General features: G+C 43.2%; 1 long non-coding RNA gene across 1 annotated transcript; it reads left to right on the top strand.

The window, feature by feature from the left end:
- The first annotated feature begins 638 nt into the window (after nt 1-638).
- Nucleotides 639-19425, top strand: LOC120324252. The gene is made up of 3 exons (XR_005565424.1): nt 639-821; nt 1585-1733; nt 18866-19425. It is a non-coding gene; the product is annotated as an uncharacterized LOC120324252 (long non-coding RNA).
- Nucleotides 19426-20801: the final 1376 nt, after the last annotated feature.

A 20801-nucleotide genomic window follows, 5' to 3' on the forward strand; every position in this document is an offset into this window, starting at 1 on the left:
AGGCGGCCGTGTTGGAAAAGACCTCCGGGATCATCGAGTCCACCCCGTGACCGAGCACCGCCATGTGAACTAGAGCAGGGCACCGAGTCTTTCCTTAAACGCCAGGCCACGTCCAGTCTTTCCTTAAATACCTCCAGGGACGGTGACCCCACCACCTCCCCTGGACAGCCCATTCCAATGCCTAATCACCCTTCCCGTGAAGAAATTCCTCCTGATGTCCAGCCTAAACTCCCCGGTCCTCTTGTTGTGTTGGTGGTTGTCTGGGAGAAGGGACTGACCCCCACCCTCCCTTCAGGGAGTTGTAGAGAGCGATGAGGCGACAGAATCACAGAATTCACAGAATCACAGCGTCGTTAGGCTTAGAAGGGACCTCTGGAGATCATCCAGTCCAATCCCCCTGCCAAGGCAGGGTCACCTGGAGCAGGTGACACAGGAACACGTCCAGGTGGGTTTGGAATGTCTCCAGAGAGGGAGATTCCACAACCTCCCTGGGCAGCCTGTTCCAGTGCTCTGCCACCCTCCATGGAAAGAAGTTCTTCCTCAGGTTGAGGTGGAACTTCTTGTGTTTTAGTTTATGGCCGAGCCTCCTCTTATTAAGGGTAAACTCTCCCAGCTCCCTTAGGTGCTCCTCTTCAGACTTGTGCTCCAGACCCTTCCCCAGCTTCGTTCTCTTCTCCGGACATGCTCCAGCACCTCAATGTCCTTTGTGTCATGAGGGGCTGAAAACTGAACGCAGGATTCAACGTGTGGCCTCACCAGTGCCAAGTACAGGGGGATGCTCTGCTTCTTGTGAAAGATCGCTTCAAGGCCAAGAGTAACTGGTATGGGATGAATCAGTTCTGTGGGGCTTGGGGTCATATACTTAGGAATTGATAAGATTGTAGTTTACTCACTGGGAGCTCATCATCATAGTCATGGTCATGGAGTAGACCTTGTGTGTTCTAACTGATTCCACAGAGTCAGTCTGTGGCCCCTATGATGCATGCAAGAAGAAGAAGAAGAAGAAAGAAAGGCAAATGTGATTTTAAGAGGTGATTTGGTGATTTTAAACTTCAAATGTGATTTTAAATTTCAAAGTATTTTAGGGATATATATTCATAGCTTAATTATTGCTTATGCTTCTGGTCACCCACATTCCAGAAGCCAGGCTAAAAGAGGGGCAGAGAAAATAGAAACAGCACAGAACAGACTCTGTTATGAGGGATGAGGGGAGTGTTGTTCCTTGAGTCCAGCAAGACAAATACAAAAGGATTTATGGCTGCTGTCTTGAGGACAAGCATTTTCCATCTGAGAAGACAAAGAGGAAGCTCAGGAGGCTTCTAAAAGGGGTTATATGATGTCCCTGCCTGGGTTACCAGAGGATTGGATCTGGGGAAGTGGGTCCCTCTCCACTGGTGTTTCTGCTGAAACCCAAAGCTCTCCTTTGCCAAGTGCTGGCACGATGCATCGTAAGTCTTTCTAGTTTGAGAAACACACGACTCTCTGCAGACCCCAATTACTCAAAATAGTTCTTCCAGAAAATGTCACTTTGCAATATAACCTCTCCCATTTCTTTCATTCTTCTGTTCTCTGTTCACTCCCAAGAGCAATGACCCCTGCCTGTCACACGTGGCTCAGGCAGTCTCCTGGGAAGGGAGCAGCTGTTCTCGTGAGGCAGCTGGTGAACAACCTCATCTGCCAGGGGAGATGCTGACAGGCCCAAACAGCAAGCAGCCTTGTTCCAGGAGTTACAGGTACCCTAAAATGAAATAGATATATGTCCAGCATATGTTCCTTGTAAATATAGATCTGTGCTCCTGCTTCCTGATCTCCCTATTCTTGTGAGTTCTTGCCAAGTGCTTGTAGGTTCCCAGATGTGTCTCCAGTTTTCATCACTGTCTGTTGAACCCCTGCAGTTTTTCTGACTCTAGTGGCTATTGAGGCTTCTCAGTTCTGAGCATCAGCCTCATAAAAGAACCACTTGAATTTTGTGTTTAATAATATATTTACTTATACAAACAGTAGCTTAATGTGGAGATGCACTTTCTGCTTACTGATTTTATATTGTCTAACACAAGCCCTTGGATCCCTGGGCTTTGTGGCTCTAATGTGAGAGCAACAGTGGGTTTGTAAACCTGTTTCAGTGTTGAAGGACACTGACAGGCTTGAGAGCTAATTCTGCTCTGGCCTTTCCCCAGTTGCCCATCTTTGTTTTCTCATGGTTGTTCGTGCCTCATGGTCATTCATTGAAAAGTTTTCCCAAAATTTGCTTTTAATATGTGATAGGAATCTGTAGCCAAAAAAAAAATCCATTTAAAAGCAAATGAGATCATCTTAAATAGATCTCAGCAGTGTTCAAAGTCCCTGCTTGGTGTGGCAAAGGCCATCACATAGAGAACACTCAGGGAAGAGTTCCCAATCCCCTGCAACTCCAACCAGTGACCTCTTTCAAGCTTGTGGATACAACCTTATTTTTTTTTTTCTTCCAGTGCCTTCTCTTTCTCCATCTGCTTGTCCTTTTTCTGTCCATCTCCAAGGAAAGAAATTTTTTTGGTCTTCTCCAAAAAGCTTATTTTTATATAGTGTTTCCAGCTCCCTGGAAATTCTGTTCTTTTTCACTTTGACTGACAACCTCATGTTTCCTTTCACACCCACCCCCATTACAGACTGTTTTTTTGGCTGCAGCTTCCCCAACGCATTTAGCAGACCTGCTGCTGCCTTCTCTGAGAAAGTACTGAAAAAAACTTTTCCAATTTCAGGCAGATTTCCTTTTTATAGCATTTGCCAGCAGCATTGTGGTTATGGCTGAGCTCACAGCTCCAACTGGAGACAATTAGGAGCCAGGACTGCAAGTACCAGACAGGGCTTTTCTAACCTTTAGCTGTATTGATCCTTCATGTAAAATAAAAAGGGAGATGAGGAGGGATATGATCCTTACAGAAACTTTGAGGGTATCACACTGTGCAGGAAAGGATGTTTTGAGATTCAGCTGTGCTCAGCTGCTGGGATCTCCATTATAATGTTGCTGAATAGCCTGCATGGACAATAAAGATACAGGATCCCTTTCTTTATGAAGCACAGGTATTTAATTGGGTCTTTATTTCCTTGGCTTTCAGTGATCCCAGAAGGGACATGCATCTTGCAGGAGCACCTGCTGTTATAAATAGCAGCTCATCCCAGGGCAAAGGCAGAACTTGTTGGGATGTGGCTGAAATGTAAACCATGTCCACATGCACATGTGTGAATGGGTAAATATATCCATAAAGACACTTCTAGCTATCAATTGGAGTGCTGTGATGAAAAACTGGGACTATTCTATGGAACATGGGCAGACACATCCCTGGCTGAATTTCATGCAAATTATTTCTCATGAAACATTGGCATTCCCAGAGGATCTTGTGACCTGCTTTTCAACGCTGCTGAAGGCATTCAAATCCCACTGGGAGCCAGAAGGGTTCAGCACCTTTAGAACTTAAGTGCTGCTTAATTCTGGTCAGGAGTGTAGTAGTTCCAGGATAACAGGGAGAGCAGGGCCCTGTTCTTGCACCCAAGCCAAAGAAAATAATTTATTTTCCTGCTTTGTGAGTTCTGCTAGCAAAGAGATAGACAAGTGCATCATGGGCTCTCTGATGTGGAACCCTCCAGCACTGACTAAAGAAAAGGTGAAAAAAGATTTTACATTTTTGCTCCCATTTAGCCAGAATTCTGAGCTGAGTCCCAGCACCACATGATGGGTGCTGTCCAAGTAATATTTTTTACTGTATCCTGAGACTATTTATGTTTTCTGTATTCGTGTTGGGATAGAAATAGTACAGAAACTTCAGGAAAATACCCACTTGGGCTGGAATTTTCTAAGAGCATGAAGCTAAGGGCACTTTACTTTGTCTACACCTGGAATTCACAAGACTTTGCTACCAAACCTCCTTTGGGTTCTAGCCTTGTTTTTTTTTCCTTTGAAGAGATATTATTATACTTTAGTTAGAGAAAGACTAAGTAATACATCAACCTTCTCTTTAGAAAGCCTTTAATTACTAAAAGTAGTAATTAAAAACCAGTTATAGGATTAAAGTCTGGGAGACTATCAGAAAAGTTTAGTGTGTACTCTATGAGAAAGTAATTTTTTAAAAAAGAAATTATTGATTATTCTGATAAAATAAAGGATTTGAATTCAGTTTTAACTCCATGACTGCTACTGAGAATTTTTAGTAACCTGTGAACCAGGCTAAACACCTGCCACTAAGGCTCAGATGAGGTCCTTACCTGGCAGTACTGCTGCCTCCTGCCACTACATTTTGCATTCCTTCGGCAAACGGTCCAGTGTCCTGTTTGCTTTCGATATTAGACATAAAGCCCCCAGTGTCAATTCTGCTGCAAATCTTCGCAGATGCTGCTCCTCTGTCACTGTGTGGCAGCACTGCTCCGTGGAATGGACGCTACTTATTTTCCCTTCAGCCTGCGAACCAGGTGAACGACCCTTTTGTCACTACACCCATCCCTGTTCCTCTTTATTTGCTGTTTTTCTCTTATCCTCCCCGCACTCATCTTTTATCTTTCACTGTCCTCACTTTTAAAGCAATTTATCTTTCCCTGGCGTTATCTTTAGATTTTTTTGTATGTGCCTTCCAATTGTGAGATTCTCAAGATGTGAACAATGATCAAAATTACAAACTATATGTGAGGCTATAACAGGCTTGGAAAAAAGGTGGCATTCATTCCTGCCCTCACAGCAGCTAACCTTAGGTTCCCAATTTAGATAGTTAATCCTGCAAGGCTCCCTACACGATCAATAGGGACGTGCTCTCCCCCGCAGGGCTGGTCAGAGTGTCTAAATTAGCCGCCTGCTCCCAGTGCCTCTCCAGGCTGCTTCCAGCTCTCCTGCTCTCTATTGATTGCACCAGAGTCGGGGTTTAACCCCTGCTGGCAACTCAGCCCCGCGCAGCTGCTCCTGCTCCCTTCCTCCGAGAGGACTGGGGGGAGGGTGGGAGGGGTAAAAGTGAGGAAGCTTGTGTGTTAGATACAGACAGTTCATGGGTAGAGCAAAAAAACGCGGAAGAAAAATCAAACAAGGAATTCATTCCTTGGCAGGCAGGTGTCCAGCCACCCTCAGGAAAGCAGGGCTCCATCGCTTGTAATGGTGGCTTGGGAAGACAGACACCATCACTGAACATTCCCCCCTTCCTTCTTCTCCCAGATTTATGGGCCAACCATGATGTCATAAGGTCTGGGATATCCCTTGGGGCAGTTGGGCTCATCTGTCCCAGCTGTGTCCCCTCCCAGCTCCTTGTGCACCCCCAGCCTCCTCGCTGGTGGGGCGAGGAGCAGTAAAGGCCTTGACTGTGTGTAAGCTCTGTCCAGCAATAATAAAAACATCCCTGTGTTATCAACACTGATTCCAGCACAAATCCAAAACACAGCCCCATACAGGCCACTGTGAAGAAAACTAACTCCTGTCCCAGCCAAAATCAGCACAGTTGGGAGCTGAGGCAAACAGGTCAGATACCTCTTGCAGGTGGTGTGAGCATTCCCCTCAGCCACAATGTACATTTTGTACATTGTATTTGTACAGAAAGGTACAAACACTGATCTCAGCCCAGGGACTGGGCTGGAAGAACAGAGGGCCAGAATCCTCCCAGCCTGACAATCCTCTGAGTGTATCTCAGGATTCACTTCCAGGTGTCAGTGTCTCTCTGCCGTGGTTAGACAAAAACACTGCTGTGAATGAAGAGGTAAATTGTAGCTGCTGTTTGGGGCTAAGAGCAAAAATTTGGCGTAAGTTGTTTATACTTGTGAACAGCCATCGTGGCCTGGCTTTGCTCTCAGCCCCTTCTGCAAATGACAGTTCTCACCCTCTACCCACCTTGTCCTTCCCTCTGTAAGTAACTTCTTTTCTGTAGCAAAATATGTTGAATTTTCTGGACTCTTCCCGTTTACCTGTTTCCTGCCCTTTGGCCAATTTTCAGCTCATTTCATTTTCTTTCAATCCTTTTTATCTCATAACAACCATCATATTAAAACCGGGGAAAATATTTATTTTTCAACAAAATTGGACTTTTATCCAATAAGAATACTGCATGAGAACGACAGAACCCTAATAGTTAATAGTTCCTTGGTGGCACCACCACCATCAGAAGGCCCACAGACAACAGCCATCTCGGGTAGAAAGGTTTACAAAGTCCCAGAAAAAATTAGTTCAGTCAGGAGCTGAAGCTGGGCATGTCCATGCCAGACTGGGACAAGAGGAGGAGGAGGCTTTCGTGTGTCCTCAGGTGAAACATTTCTTGCAAGGGGCTTGACCCAGAATGCTGCTCATTAATGGGTTGGCAGTGACTTACCTATCTCAGTGGCCTATATTTTACTTTATCTCACCTTACATCTTATCTCCCTCGTGCTGTGACAGATGTGGCAACCATGAGGCAGGACCAGGAGTCACCAGGGAAGCTGCCAAGTGCTCGTGTGTATTTTCTTTATGGTAGGAAATGCCAGGCAGCAGTTTGGGCTCAGGGTGTGCAGCTGGCCCTGATACTCTTCCAGTGCCCTTTTATCTTATCAAGACCACACATGTTAAATTCACAGTGTGCTGGCACTAAGGAGGGGGCGATGGCCTGATCCAACACAGCTGTCCCATATTGTGGAGAAACATCCTGTCACTCTCTGTGTCAAAGTGCTCGTGATTCCTGTTTCCAGGCAGAGGAAACATTAATACACAATGAGGAAAGAAAATTGTTCTGTATTTAGGGAATGCTAACCCACACATTAAAAGGGGCATTTTTATAATAAAGAATTATTTTACTTCTGAAGGAAAAAAGAAGCTTTGGCAAATTATGTCTGCCAGTCCCCCAGATCTATCAAGGAGATTGGAAGAGATGTTAAAGGTTGCAGGAAAAATTATTGCTGAGGAGAAAAAAAGACAGAAACAAATGCTTACCCTGAGGGAAAGGCTGCAGCAGAAGCTCAGGGATCATCTCTCTTGTGTGACCTGCCGACCGATCCATCAGCACGTGTGTGTCCATCGATCCTCATCTCCTGGAGCCAGCCCCAGCCCTGCCTCTCACTCCGAGAGGAGTTATGGGGTGTGGAAGGAAGCTGAGACACAGGGTGTTTGTGTATGTGCCAAACAGACACACTGAGAGAGAGGGATTACATATAAGGGGAATTTAGGGTTACTGTGACAGTGCCTGGCAGAATTCAAATTAGCAGTAAACAGTCTTTGCTAGTTCTGTAATTGGAGAAAGAACCTGTGTTGCTACACCCCTAACACAACACGTGTCACCAACCCTCTCACTCCCCCACCATTCCCGGAGCACACGTGCTGTGGTGTGAGGAGTTTGGGGTTCTGCAGGTCGAACACAAAGTCTGTGGCTCTTCTCTTATTCGAGGTGGTAATTTGGGTCTCCAGTTTCTGTCCAGCCATCGCTGTTCTCAGGAGAGGTGGATACTGAGGATCACTGAGAACCCCAACCTGCTGTCAAATGTAGCAGGAGACGAATAGTCTGATCACATTTCCACAGGAAACCAGGCTAAAATAACCTTCATGATCATGTTAAACTCCTACATTTAAAATTACACTGCTGTTTTCATGAACAGCCTCCTGCACAAAAACAACTACAGTAACCTAGAGGTTTTCATCATTATTCATCTGTTTTATTGAGAGCTGAACCAATTAGTACTGCAAAGATTCATAATATGGCAATGGACTTACAAATTACCAGTGAATATTTTAATGAACTAATCCCATTAGTGAATTTTTAGACTTCCATTTATTTTAAACAGCCAACTGACTAGTTTATCTTTGTTTTTATTTTCACTTTTTCACACCACTCGTGATAGAAACTTTTGCTTGGGTTTCACAAGGCAGCAGAAGAGAAATGTGCAAGCCAATTTCCACCTCCCTTTTCACCAGAGGCAAGGAAATCAAATGCTTCCTCAATTTACATCCTACTTAAATAAGGGTACATGATTTGTCCAATTAGATCTGTACAGTATGCAAACACGAGGGTTTGGCTAGGTCTCTTCAAAATAATGTAGTTTAATATATCACTTTTTTTAAAACATGGCCACCTGCATTTCTCCTTCATTAGTATTTACGTGCTTAGTTCCGGAGCAGGCAAAAGAAGGCCATTTCTAGGTAGTAATTTATTTAAATTTGGACTTCAGTGATCGTTGTGCTTGTGGGTCCCCTCCAGCTCAGGATATTCTGTGATTCTATGACCTTTTTTTATTTCTTCTTTCAGAAGTACCTTTTGTGCTCAGTGTGTTCAGCTCTAGGAACTTGAGCACCTCAGCTGACACTGCTATTCCCAGCAGGAACCTTCAGGAAGATGAACAGCATATATTTGGACATCTGAGGCAAATGAAATATGATTCTATGAATTAATTATGGCTGTGAAGTTTTTCTAGTTCTGCATGTTTCTCATGAACGTACACATTTGGTTGTTGACAGTGGCACAATGTTTCATTTGAATTGCTGAAGGTAGAAGAGTTTCTGACTGTGCAAGCCAGCTGAATCTCAGTCCTGCCTGAAGCTGGTGGCTGGATTCTTATGGATTTTGCTGGCACCAGGTTTCCTGGACCTGGCACAGCAATTTTCAAGCATTGATGCAGTGGCATCTCATGACAGTTCATGAAGACTTACTTTCAGCTTTTGGCTATGCAGTGCTATCCAAACTGCATTGGAACCAGATGATCTTTAAGGTCCTTTCCAGCCCAAACAATTCTGTGATTCTATGATAATAATATCTGTGCAATCTCAGAGCCATAACAGCACAAAATGGAATTCAGGCAGCACCTTGTATCCCCAAAACTGCAGAGCAGCCTAAGTACATAACTGCACAGCTTTTTGATACTGGAACACCAACTACTTTTCTTCGGTGCACATTAGCACTAATCAGTTGCCTAGGTCTGGACCAACCTATAGAAGTGAAATTACAGGGACATTAGGATGGTAAATCGTTTATTACATGAGTGCCTAAGGCTGACAAAGTACAAGGCTCCCCACTACAAGACACTGTACTCCCTGCTCCAAAAATGCTCAGAGCTGCAGAAAAGCAGCTGAATGTATTCGTAAAGTGAAGGTTGTAATTTGATAGCAAGCACGTAGGTTATGTAGTATCTTGGTGATGTGAGAGTCAATTTGAGAACACCAACAGAAAGAAGAGAGAAAGGAGAAGAGATTCTGAAAAGAGGATTGTTGGGAGTAACAGTCACAGGAGTGGAATGAAGCTGATGTAAGAGGTTTTGAGCACAGGGGCTGGAACAAACACCCAGTGAACGTGGTGAACATTGAGCCAGCACTGCAGAGTGGCTCTGGGGGTGGTTGTCACTCCTGCCTCAGCAGCTGCTCTCAGGGCTTGCTTCTTCTCCATCTGAGACCTAGCTCTCCCAGAAATGGGGACTGCTCTCGCTATAGATGTGAGACAGAACATCTATAGTTTTTTTTTTTCTCTTTCTGACCTTCCTTTTTAAGCAGATTTAAGGAGTGAAACAGAGTACACAGAGCAATGTTTGCAGCAATATGTTGAAAATATATTTGAAATATATTTGAAAATATCAAGTTTAGGTACTAAAGCTGGGTATACACAAGCTAAACTAGAGCAACTCTAATGCTGGTTTTAAATTAAATCTGGCTGCTCACAGCCTCATTGATCACATGATATAAAACCAAAAATGTTTTGATGTCCCCTGGTTTCTTCACTACATCAGCTCTAGGCCACCTCAGGACTTGTCCTGCGCTGGGGGAGTTCTCCTGTAACACACTGTTTGTTTCTTCCATCTGCTCTTTTCTGCTGGAGCAGGGATTAGAATTTGTCTTGAGGAATCCCCATTTTCTTTTTATAGCTTCACACTGATTCACCATGGGAAGGGGTTCAGGTATAAGGAATGTTGCAGGCTGTGAACTACATCCTGCTCAGCTGCACACCTACGGCTTCCACTCATTTGTAAAAAAAAGACTGACATGCATCCAAGAGGATAATTTGGTTCTGTTCCTGTTATTAGACCTGCATGACTTGAAATTACTCAGAAATAGTTTTCTGGCTCTTGGACACCTGTTATTATCATTAGGAGACTTTATTACTGTTTGTAGGAAGAGGTAGGATGTAGATGAAGAATAATTCTCCTCTCCATATCTTCAAGTCTAATGTTCCCTTTCCAGTTATGTCCAAACATGACAGCTGGAACAAAAAAAGCCAGTCTCCTTTCTTTGTATGGACAGGTAATTTGTAGCTGCATTCTGTCCAAGATTCGGAATAAACCAAGAAGTGTGGGGGATTTTTTGACCTATTTCTTTCATCCAAACAATTCCCATACCCCAAAAGGAAATCAAATATTGTCCAATCCTCAACAAAACCCATAAAGGACAAGAGATTATTTTAATATATTTTTTAAAAAGGTGTACTTAGAAACTTCAGGTATAGCTAATCCAGCTGAGGGTAGGAGAATGCAGTGGATGAGTCCATTTCAGTGTCCCTTCCAGTTCTGTTTTCTATGATAATATGATTGGGAAGAGGGTAATTATCAGCAATATCCAGTGTGAACACAGGAGCAGATTTGGAGTGCTGCCTGATTACAAGGTATTTGTCTGACACTCATCGTCATTGTATGAGAATGCTTTAATTAGCCTTGAAAACATTTAGTTACATAGACCATCTCTTGCAAAAATAGACTGTGTGCCTGATGTTTTCTACTCTATATAAATGCTAAGTGTTTAGCACATGGGTACACAATGCCACCACCTGAAAGCACTAAAACCTATAAATCCTTGATTCTCATTTGCAACAGAAATACCAAGAATCTTTAGGATTGTTGATGTAAACATTTTCTTGTCAGTAAGGATGAACAATGACAAAGTGTGTTTTTACTACTCAGAAAATGAGCTTATAATCATGAAAAGGACAAGTGATCCCAATCTATTTCTACAAAGGCAGATCCTGTTCTGGCATCTGAGCAGCTGAGTAGGAGGTATGTGTATATTTAAAGACAAGATACCACACAGACAGAGCACATTCTTGTTTGGTTCTTATACAGGTTTATACTCAGTTCTCAGAGCACTTCAGATTATATTTTCCGAACACTCTACTTCTCTCCATTTGCTTCATCAAAGTCATTCAAATCTGGATTTTAAACCTGTGTTTCCACAAAGTTGGCTGGAAGCAGATTCATTTACCTAATGTAAAGGTTAGACTCAGCCAGCAGATTAAGACACCTAAATTTAGGTGTCTGCACGTAGGTGCTGACCTGGGATCTGGCTGTCACAGGCACTGGGGGCTTGTCAGCTTGATAGGGCTCAGGATTCACTGACTGCTGATCACACCTGAGCAAGGACTCATGGAGTTCTTTCCCAGTATAATCAATGGAGAGCTGGTCAGTGGAGCTTAGAGTGGAATCAATCCAGTCACCCGTAAGTGTTTTATAATGAGCTGCCTCGTGCCCTCAAGCCCTTTGAGTGCCCTCCAGCACCCAGGGTGGGAGCCCAGACACCTGGTTTGCATACAGGCACATACATTGCAGACACCTCAGGCTAAGTGAGGTCCATCCCACCTGAAGTGGAGACTGGATGTGGAGATCCTCTGGGCTGACTTCCTGCAGGAAACAGGCTGTAGGACAGAGTTCAGCAGCCTCTGGACAAGCAGTCTCACAAAACCAGTGGTTAGATACACTTGTGGCCCCACATACCTACAGCTTCTCCGGAGCCTCTGCACATGCCAGGCTTTTCCCAGCTCTCCCACGGATTCTAGACAAGGAGGAAAAAGATTCTTTTATGCACAATAAAGGTGTTGGAGGGTCACCAATGATTCCATCTTCCTATGGAAAAGACTTGGGTGTGACTGGTGCAGGACACAACACGACTGTGCTTTTCTATCTCAATGCAGATGTTCCAGAACAAAATTACAAGGAAAGGCTGATGCAGCTTTTGTGACAGATATCCATGACTGTATGGCAAGTCCAGGATGTATTTTAAGTGAAACATTTTGTGTCATTTAATTAACTGATACTGTGGCTATGTTGGTCCTGCCAGAGGATTTCTAAACTCTTTGTACCAACTAATTTTAGTTCAGTTCGTTTTTTTAATTAAATTTTTTTAAAAATTAATTAGACATTATATATGTAATTAAAATATATAAAATTAGATATAGAATAAAAAAATTAATTAGACAGTACAATGAACTTACTCCATTTTCTATATTTTCCCAAATTCAGATTTCACCCTTTATCATAAGTGAAGCAGGAGCAGCACCATGTATTTTCCATTACCTCCTCCCCTGCTTCTAATAAAATTTCAACTATGGGTCAAATCCTTGGCTAGAAATTCTATACAGAGCAGGATCTGCCTTGTATAAAAAAGCTACAAAAACAGGATGTGTTTTATTTGACTGGAGTGAACTTGATGGTCAGGGGTCATTTTCATTTAAGACACATTTTTTCACATGGTTTTCAAATGTATTTTGTTTCTTAAATGACAGCAAAAATAAAATGCATTTTTCTCAGCATTTTTTCTTAAGGATCTCGAGGCACTTTGCTGGAAGTAATTTGCTAAATCTTGCAGCCTCTCTATATAGTGAATATGTCACTGCTGGCCTTATCTGCTTTCTCAGCTTTCAGGCTTATTTCCCTCCAGTGGGAGGGAAGACCCTGAGTGCTTTCCAATCTGGAATTATTAAGAGGACAGAAACACCATATATTTTTATGTACAACTTTTTTTTTCTCCCTATTACTTGGATTTTTCTTCATTTGTCTTCCCAAACTGAAAGCTTGGTAAAGGATTCTTCCTTTATTTCACCAGCATGTTGTTCTTTTCTCTTGTTTTCAGCTCCTCCCCAGCAAATCTCCGGTTTGCCCTGTTCCATTCATCCCCTCTGGAAGGGTTTTCAAGTCTTGAAAGTTCACCTCAGGAAGATTTCATAATAAGAACTTAAGGAAAATAATATAATCTTGCTTTAAAACACTTCCTTCCTCTGTTTTGCTGATGAATTATAACAATTCACAATACCATCTGGCCAGCAACTGGTACAGAACTTATTTCATTGTTTTAACTGTATTTGTGTCTTTTGGTTGTAGAGCACATACCATAACATGAGGATTCCCTCGCTGCTCTTTTGTGATCAGATGGACCCAGACTGCAACATGAGATCAAGATGTGCCCAAATGTCTGGAATTGGGCTAGAAAGAGCCTTGGCAAATGATCTGCAGTCTTACAGTGAATTAGAACGTGAGTCCTGTGGTGGAGGGCAGAATGCAGGTCTGAATTTTCAAGCTTGATCCATTTTCTAAAATCAGAGGAAAATATGAAGAGAAATCCAACATTCTCCTTCTTAGGGGGATTTTGTAGAAACTTCTTAAACTTGTAGATTGAATTCAAAATGAAAAGGAACCTGTTTTCTGAATCCCAGTTTTGACATAACTCAGGATAATAAAAATAGAGCTGGACAAGAAGTTTTGAAGAACTTTCTACAATCCCAGTTTTGAGGAACCTCACAGCACAGTTCAGGATTTGGGTGGTGCTCTGGCCCAAATCTAGGAAGGACAGCCTTAATTCCAAAACCTAAGTGACAAAATCAGCTCTGAATTTGATCACTCATGGATCAGGAGCGCTGGTGGTGATGTGGTGGGGAAGTACCACACCCAAGCTTCCCACCAGATCCCCTGAAGCACTTAATGAATGCATGAGGTGAGTGAGACCTCAGGGCTTTCTAGATCCTCCTTCCAAGTACATTTGGAACACGTGAATATCAGACTTTCAATACATAATTTGAGGCCTGATTCAGTGTGGATCATAAGGTGGTGCAGTGAAACTACAACTTCTTGTCCTACAAAGTTAATTTAATTAACTTGTGCAGTTTTGAAAGACTGTGAAATGAAGAATGACTCAAAACAGTCTCTAGTGACTATGGATGTTCTTACAGCCCTTACTGGAAGGTGAATGTTATGGTGTAAATGTACAGACCATTCAGCAACAGGCATTCACTGTCTGTCCCATGAGCAGATAGAGGTCAATTCTCAGTGTCTGTGCTGCTCCAGGCACAACCTTGCTGACCAACATTGTGTTTGCTGTTGATTTTTTGATACAAGACCTCTTGATTTCCAGCTTTTTCATAAGCTGTGGCCAGACAATAAGAGGCAAAGGCCAGCATCACATTAATGACAGAGGGTGTAAAGTTCTTAGAATTTATTTTTAGTTCACCAAACCATTCTAGGCCTCAGGGTTAGATTATTTAAAGTGAACGTTGCTGTACACCCAACACATGATATTTTCTCACATGTTGCCTCACTCCCACATGCTCATGCCACTTCCATGTGAACTCCAGCATATTGCAAAGCTGTGTCGTATTCTTTTAATTTTTACACTGAAGGATTTCAAATGGAACGTAACATAATTAGATTACTTGTAATCTCTTCCCATTTTGATCCCATTCTCAAGAGTGTTTGCAAAGGAGCTTACTCGAGTCTTAAATGCACAACTTTAAATCGCACTGACGGAGACGAATAAGAGCAGGACGCTCTTAGGAAAACATCCTGATGTGCAGGACAAAGCCCTGTGGCTTTATCCAGTGAAATAGGAGTCCCCATTGGCAGTGTCTGCTTCGAAATCCTCGACACACAATTTTTTAAACTTCTGCACAAAACCTGTAACAAGTTGATTCTGAGTCTTTCCTTATCCATTTCTCCCCTGAATCAACACAAACTCCCATTAATACCTGCTCGTCCCGGGGCTCCCGCAGAGCTCTGTCGTTTCTATTAAGGTGTCAGCCATCGAGATAAACTGCAGTTCAGAAGGGTTTTCAAACAGCCATCACCTTTCTGGGAGTACATTCAAAGAGATTATGTGTTGCCAGACAGCAAGTCTTGTCAGGTCAGGGCAAAACAACATTTTAAGCCGATTGGCTCATATATCTCAAGGTATGTGTGTCCTTGCACAAATTCACTTTCCCCTCAACCCAGTATTTAAGAAAATCCACCTTTCATGATGTTGATCGATCTGAAGTGTGGTCAGACTGAATCCTGCTTATTATCTTGAGGTTACGGAAGGAGAAATAACTCCAGATGCGATAGTAAATTATTGGATTGTAAGGAAACTTCGAGAAAATAGCCTGTTATTTGGTGGTTGATACCTCACCTTTCAGAAAGCTTTTCTTTGCATAAAAAGGATAAAGCATGCTTACACTCCAAAGGTATTTGCCAAAAGTTTGGGAAGCTTCACCCTGTTTTACAGATGAAAGCTGGCTTTGTTTGCCAAAGGTGAGGGGTGCCTTTATCAGCAACGGTGGTTGTATGCAGGGACCGTGGCTCCCTGAAACTGGGTACCTGGTGTAAACACCAGCCCCAGCAGGATCTGTGAGCACATCTCCTTCATCGGCCAGGAATGTGAGTTACCTCACGTCCCGTGTTTGGGCATCCTGGGTGCCAGTTGTGCAATGGCCCCTTCCTGGGAAACAAACTCTGCTCCTCACAGGTGTGAAACAGCTTGGCCACTCTCTCCTTGGCTCGTTTCACTCTATGGTTCCATATGGGCTTGGTTAGGGAAAAGATAAGTGCCATAGGACTTCCATTTCCCTGGCAAGCTATTCCTGCAGTTAAGGCTTCGTAGGAAACCTTCACTCTGCTTAACAGGAGGCTGGACCGAACACAGATGGCTCAAGGCAGAGGGGGAAGGAAAAAAGCAAAGCCCAACTTGCATCCCCCATTTCACGTTGTGCTACATAAATTCTGCATAAGCAGGGAAAAACTCTAAATGCCACATTGCTGGAAAAAAATGATTTTGATCTTCCACAAGGAGCTTTACCTGATCGAACTGAACATATTTCTGCTCCATCAGTCATTTACTCTTCTCTGCTCATTTCAGCAGCAAATGGAAAAGGTCATAAAGATTTAACTTTTGCACTACATTAGACAAGTAATTACACCTTTTGCAGGATACACTATCACAGCACAGAGCATTGACACATTTTATTACAGGCTCCTGTTTTCATTTGCTTGTAACTTCATGAAAATGAATCCCTTTGAGGATTTTAAATTTGTTGGTGTCTAAGAAATGACTCTATTTCTGTTAACTTTGAGTTACTTCTGACATGCTGGTGGTTATGGGTGACTGATAATAAACTTTAATAGTGACTGTGCTCTGAACACTGACTCTATAAAATACTGTCATGAGATTCCTGGTTCCTTGTCTTGCTGTAACTCTACATCAGATCTGCAGTTTAAAAAAACATATCTTTCAGCTACTGTCCTGGAAAACCACAAAAGATGAAGCTGATGCTTTGTTTTGTTGTACATCATTGCCAATAAAATCTAATCTTCTGTCTTCTTATCCTTCCTTTTCTTCCTCTGTTTTATGTTCTACTTCTCCTTGATTTGAAAGCTGTATGATTTGATTACAGCTTTTCCCTCTCTTTCACCAAATCCCTTCTCCTTCTGCTGTGGGAGCAGGATGAAATCCTGTTAACAAGAATCTAAAATTCAGATTCAGGAAAATACTCCACTTCATGTTTTAAACCCATCCTATGCTTCAGTTTAGATATGGCCACACGTGCCTTCTTCAGCAAGGCTTTTGTATTTGCTGTGCACAGTCATCTTGTATTGTCTGTGTAGTCAATGTAGAAAAGGATCTCTGGGAAGTTCTATGACATGGGATATACAGGGAAGTGACACATTTTTGGTGTTGTGCGTTTTTTCAGTTCACTGAAAAACTACTTGGTGTTAAGGAGACATTTTTAAAAGGTTTCTTTGTACTGTGTATTAAATGCTGTTCCATGTGTACTTTTCATAAAGAGTATTGAAACCTAAATCAACATATAAAAGGGGAGAGAAAGAAATGAGAGAGTACTGATGTAACAGAAAGAATAAGACATAAGGATGTAAATGGGAAAAGGCAAGAAAATGCTAGAAGAGACAGAAAATTTGGGAAAAAAAGGAAGGAGATCAAGAAAATCTCCTTGACAGACAGAGGGGACAGAAATATGCCCTTTCATCAGGCAGCAAGCACTGCACACATTCAAGTCTGATTCCCATGGCAGGAGTCACCAAAAGCAGGAAGAGAGGCCTGAATGGGTGAAACCTGAACCTCTGCAAACCAAGGGAGCCTGCAGACAATGGGACTGGGTGAGGGCAAGGGAACAACCCCAATGGAAAGGAAAACAGTCCTTTAGGCAGCCAGAAAAATGACATCAGCACTCAATAGTGAAGCAAAGGGCAAACCCTCCTGCTCCCAGTCCCACTCCCATCCCTGCTTTCAGCACAGCCCTTCCTGTGCAATGCAGTGTTTCCAGATCAGAGGGTGGCTGATGCTGTACAGGCAAACCTCTGCCTAAATCATCAGTTTTGCAGAGCTGGGGGATGCAAAGCTCCTGCAAATGTCCATGGCATGATCAGGCAAGTGATGGGCTGGAAGTAACACCTGAAACAGTCACCCACCACTTGCATTTTGGGGAAAGTAAACGAAAGCAAACCCGGCAGGTGGTACGGCAGCTGAGGGCATTTAAGCTTATAAAATATTGATGTACTTCATGATACTGTAAAGAATAGCCATCTGCCAGCTATTGTTCATAGTCCTATAAGCACTTCACCTCAAATCGGGTATTTGAAGTGATATCCTTTGTAATGACTACTGTAGGTTTCAGAAGTGACAAGTCTCAGAGGTTGAACAGGCAGATGTTTAAATTTAAGACTAATAGACAGGTTTGTGTGTGTTGGATACCTGCAGGATCTTCTGAGCCGCTCACTCTCCAGGTACATGCCTGTGCATAAATGGTTCGTATTTTGAGTGACACAGAAAAACACCCATTAGCTCATGTGCCTTGAAAACGATCTGCAAGCAGAAGTGGAAATGCCATATGCCACGGAAAATATGCTGGAAATCCTACACACCACAGAAACTAAGCCAAACCTATAGCACAAACACAGCTTGGAAAAGAATAGTCCAAAACCAGTTTTAAAAATAATTTTAGGACTAAGAAAATTCTACTAACTGCGGTCTTTTCGGTTCACAGAATGCATAATTTTGTAAAGCCAAAGTCAAGCTCTTCAGGGCTGTAGCTGTGCCACCAAATCACAGAATGGTTTGAGTTGGAAGAGACCTTAAAGATCATCTAGTTCCAACCCTCCACCATGGGCAGAGACATCTTCCCCTGGACCAGGTTGCTTCAAGCCCAGTCCCACCTGGCCTTGAACACTTCCAAGGATGGGGCATCCACAGCTTCTCTAGGCAACCTGTGCCAGGGCCTCACCACCCTCACAGGAAAGAACTTCTTCCTTACATCTAATCTAAATGTGCACTCTGTCAGTTTGAAGCCATTCCCTCTTGTCCTGTCACTCCATGCCCTTGTCAGAAGTCCCTCTCCAGCTCTCTTGGAGCCCCTTTAGGTACTGCAAGGGGCTTTAAGGTCTCTCCAGAGCCTTCACTTCTCTGGGCAGAATGACCCCAACTCTCTCAGTCTGTCTCCACAGGGGATATGCTCCAGACCTCTAATCATGTGTTCGTATGTGAATTTATATGTTTAGCCCAATGGACTGCCTTAGGGAGGCTGCCTTAGGGTGCCTTTGCACCACAGGATGGTGCTCCAGAAGTTCTTGGGACTTCCAGTCCACAATTCCTAATTCAAAGCCCGGGTCATCAAATTCATGCCCTTGTCCCATTGCTGGGCAGGCCTCACAAGGGAGGAAGCTCATGGATACAGTGAGGGCAGGCTGTAATCACTACCTGCAGACAGACAGATTTACTTCCAGATGTTGCAGTTGGCTCACAGAACTCTGCACATGTGCTTTGTGTTCTGCTTAATTTTTTAAAATGCTGTTTTATTGAAGAGAATGGGTTTCATAAGCCTTGTAGCTAAAAATACCCCAGAGGGCAAAGCACACCGAGGATTGGCTGCTGATGGGAATCTCGTTGCTTTTGCAGCATGAATTCCTGTGTTCCTTTGGAGTCCAGTGGGTCTCTGAGGGAAAAGCTGTGCTGGGATTGGGATGGCACACGAGGAGACTGACCAGGACTGTCTTTACCCCCGCCAGGTAAGTATTTTTTTAGTGGATATCCATGAGTGGATATCCACCTTCTGGATATCCTGAGCAAGAGAGAGTGTGGCTTTGGGTCGTCACTGTTGTCTGTGCAGTAACGACATCCCTGACTGCTACACTGAACCTGTCAAATCTCACTGGAGTGGTGTTGTGATTACCACTGTGGTTAATTAGTTTTGGCCATTGGTTTTGGTGGGGACTTAAAGTTTGACTGAGTTGCTGCCTGCACAAAGCTGTCTCCCTGTACCCCTGTGGTGCATCCCAATGCCCGCTCGGTGCAATGAGGTGTTAGTTTGCACCAGGTTCAGTATCTTCACTTCTGTGGCTCCAGACCCAGCTGAAGGTGGCTGCAACATCTGAACTTCAAGGTCATCTCTTGAGGTAACCCCTGAACGTTCCTGACATTAGCAGATACTCCTGGTTCAGAAAGGAATTTTACGGAAAGGTTGTAAATGTGATTCTAAATGTCTCTTACATGTTTCCAACTGAAGTTCACACTTGGTGAGCAAGCTGCAGGTTTTCCAAGTAGAGAGCAGATGGACTGGACCCAGGCAACTTCTCCACCGTGTATCCCACGCTGCTCACTCTGCCCACGTGACATGGAAGATAAATTGGTACGCTGGGAGTCTCACGAAGCCTGTCAGCATGGGGTCGGCTGGCAGGCTGCACACAGGACCAGTTTAAGGACAGTGTAGATACAACAGTGTAGATACAACATGGAGAACCATGTGAGGTTTCCCTGATTCCCAAAGCACGCTCCTGGCAAAGAGCACAGGCACAGGCAGCGTCTCTTTATGTTCTTGGGATGCCACATGGACCTTTAAGCATTATAAATAACAGTGAGTGGATACACTTTCTCAGACTAAGAACTGTGATAAAAAACAAAGTGTTGCTGGAAATGATATTGCAGGATTTGTATGTGGGAGTAGTGATAAAACAAGTATGATCCCACTGTCAGCCGCTTGGAAAGCTGTGATTTCAGAACTGTTCCACATCCCAGTTATAGTAGTGCAACAGGAAACAAAGAGCATATGGGGAAACAAAAACGATGATCTACAGTTTGAGAATGCATGAAATAGAAATGAGATGGTTCTGATGAAGCAGGGAGCTCCCTGTGGAAGACATTCATCTTAACTCATTAGCCATTTTGGGAGGAAACAAATCCCTAGCTGGCAGAAAGCTAAGTAATATTTTTATATCCCAACACCTTCTAAAATTTTTAAAAACACAATTAAGTCTTGAAATTGGAATAAGCCAGGTCCGACCACGGTATCCCTCTTGGGATCGATGGGATACTGATAGGTTAGTTAATCACAATTATTTTCTGAAATATATTGCAAAGCAATACATTTCTGGTTTTTGTTACAATTTCTCTGCACAAGGAGAGGAAATTTGGACAAAAGCAATCTGGGCTGCTCTGTCTCACTGCCTTTGGCCTTTTTCTCCTACATGAAATGGGTGTCACATGCAGCCATGCTCATGCACAGCATGTAGATTTCCCACATTCCTGGAGGCAGTGAGATGTGCTGGCATGGGGATTACGTGTACCAGGGGTGATACTTCCAGTTTTTCCAGAAGTAACACTATTCAAGCTCTTTTTCATCTAAAATAAGAGAGAACTATGAGGACAGAAAGCCTATTAAAAAAGGAAATATCTGTGGAGATTTACTGATCTTTGGCTAACCAGTCAATAATTATTTAACTCATCTAATCTATCCTGGAGTAATGGAGTAATGTGTTCTACAAATTGTCATGAAATGTCCTAGGATTACAAAATTTAATAAAAATTAATATTGGAAGTCGAGAACCCCACAACTCCT

The sequence above is a fragment of the Pipra filicauda genome, unplaced genomic scaffold (genome assembly GCF_003945595.2).
Source record: "Pipra filicauda isolate LSUMZ 115617 unplaced genomic scaffold, ASM394559v2 scaffold119_size3216105_pilon, whole genome shotgun sequence".
Classification (NCBI taxonomy): Eukaryota; Metazoa; Chordata; class Aves; order Passeriformes; family Pipridae; genus Pipra; species Pipra filicauda.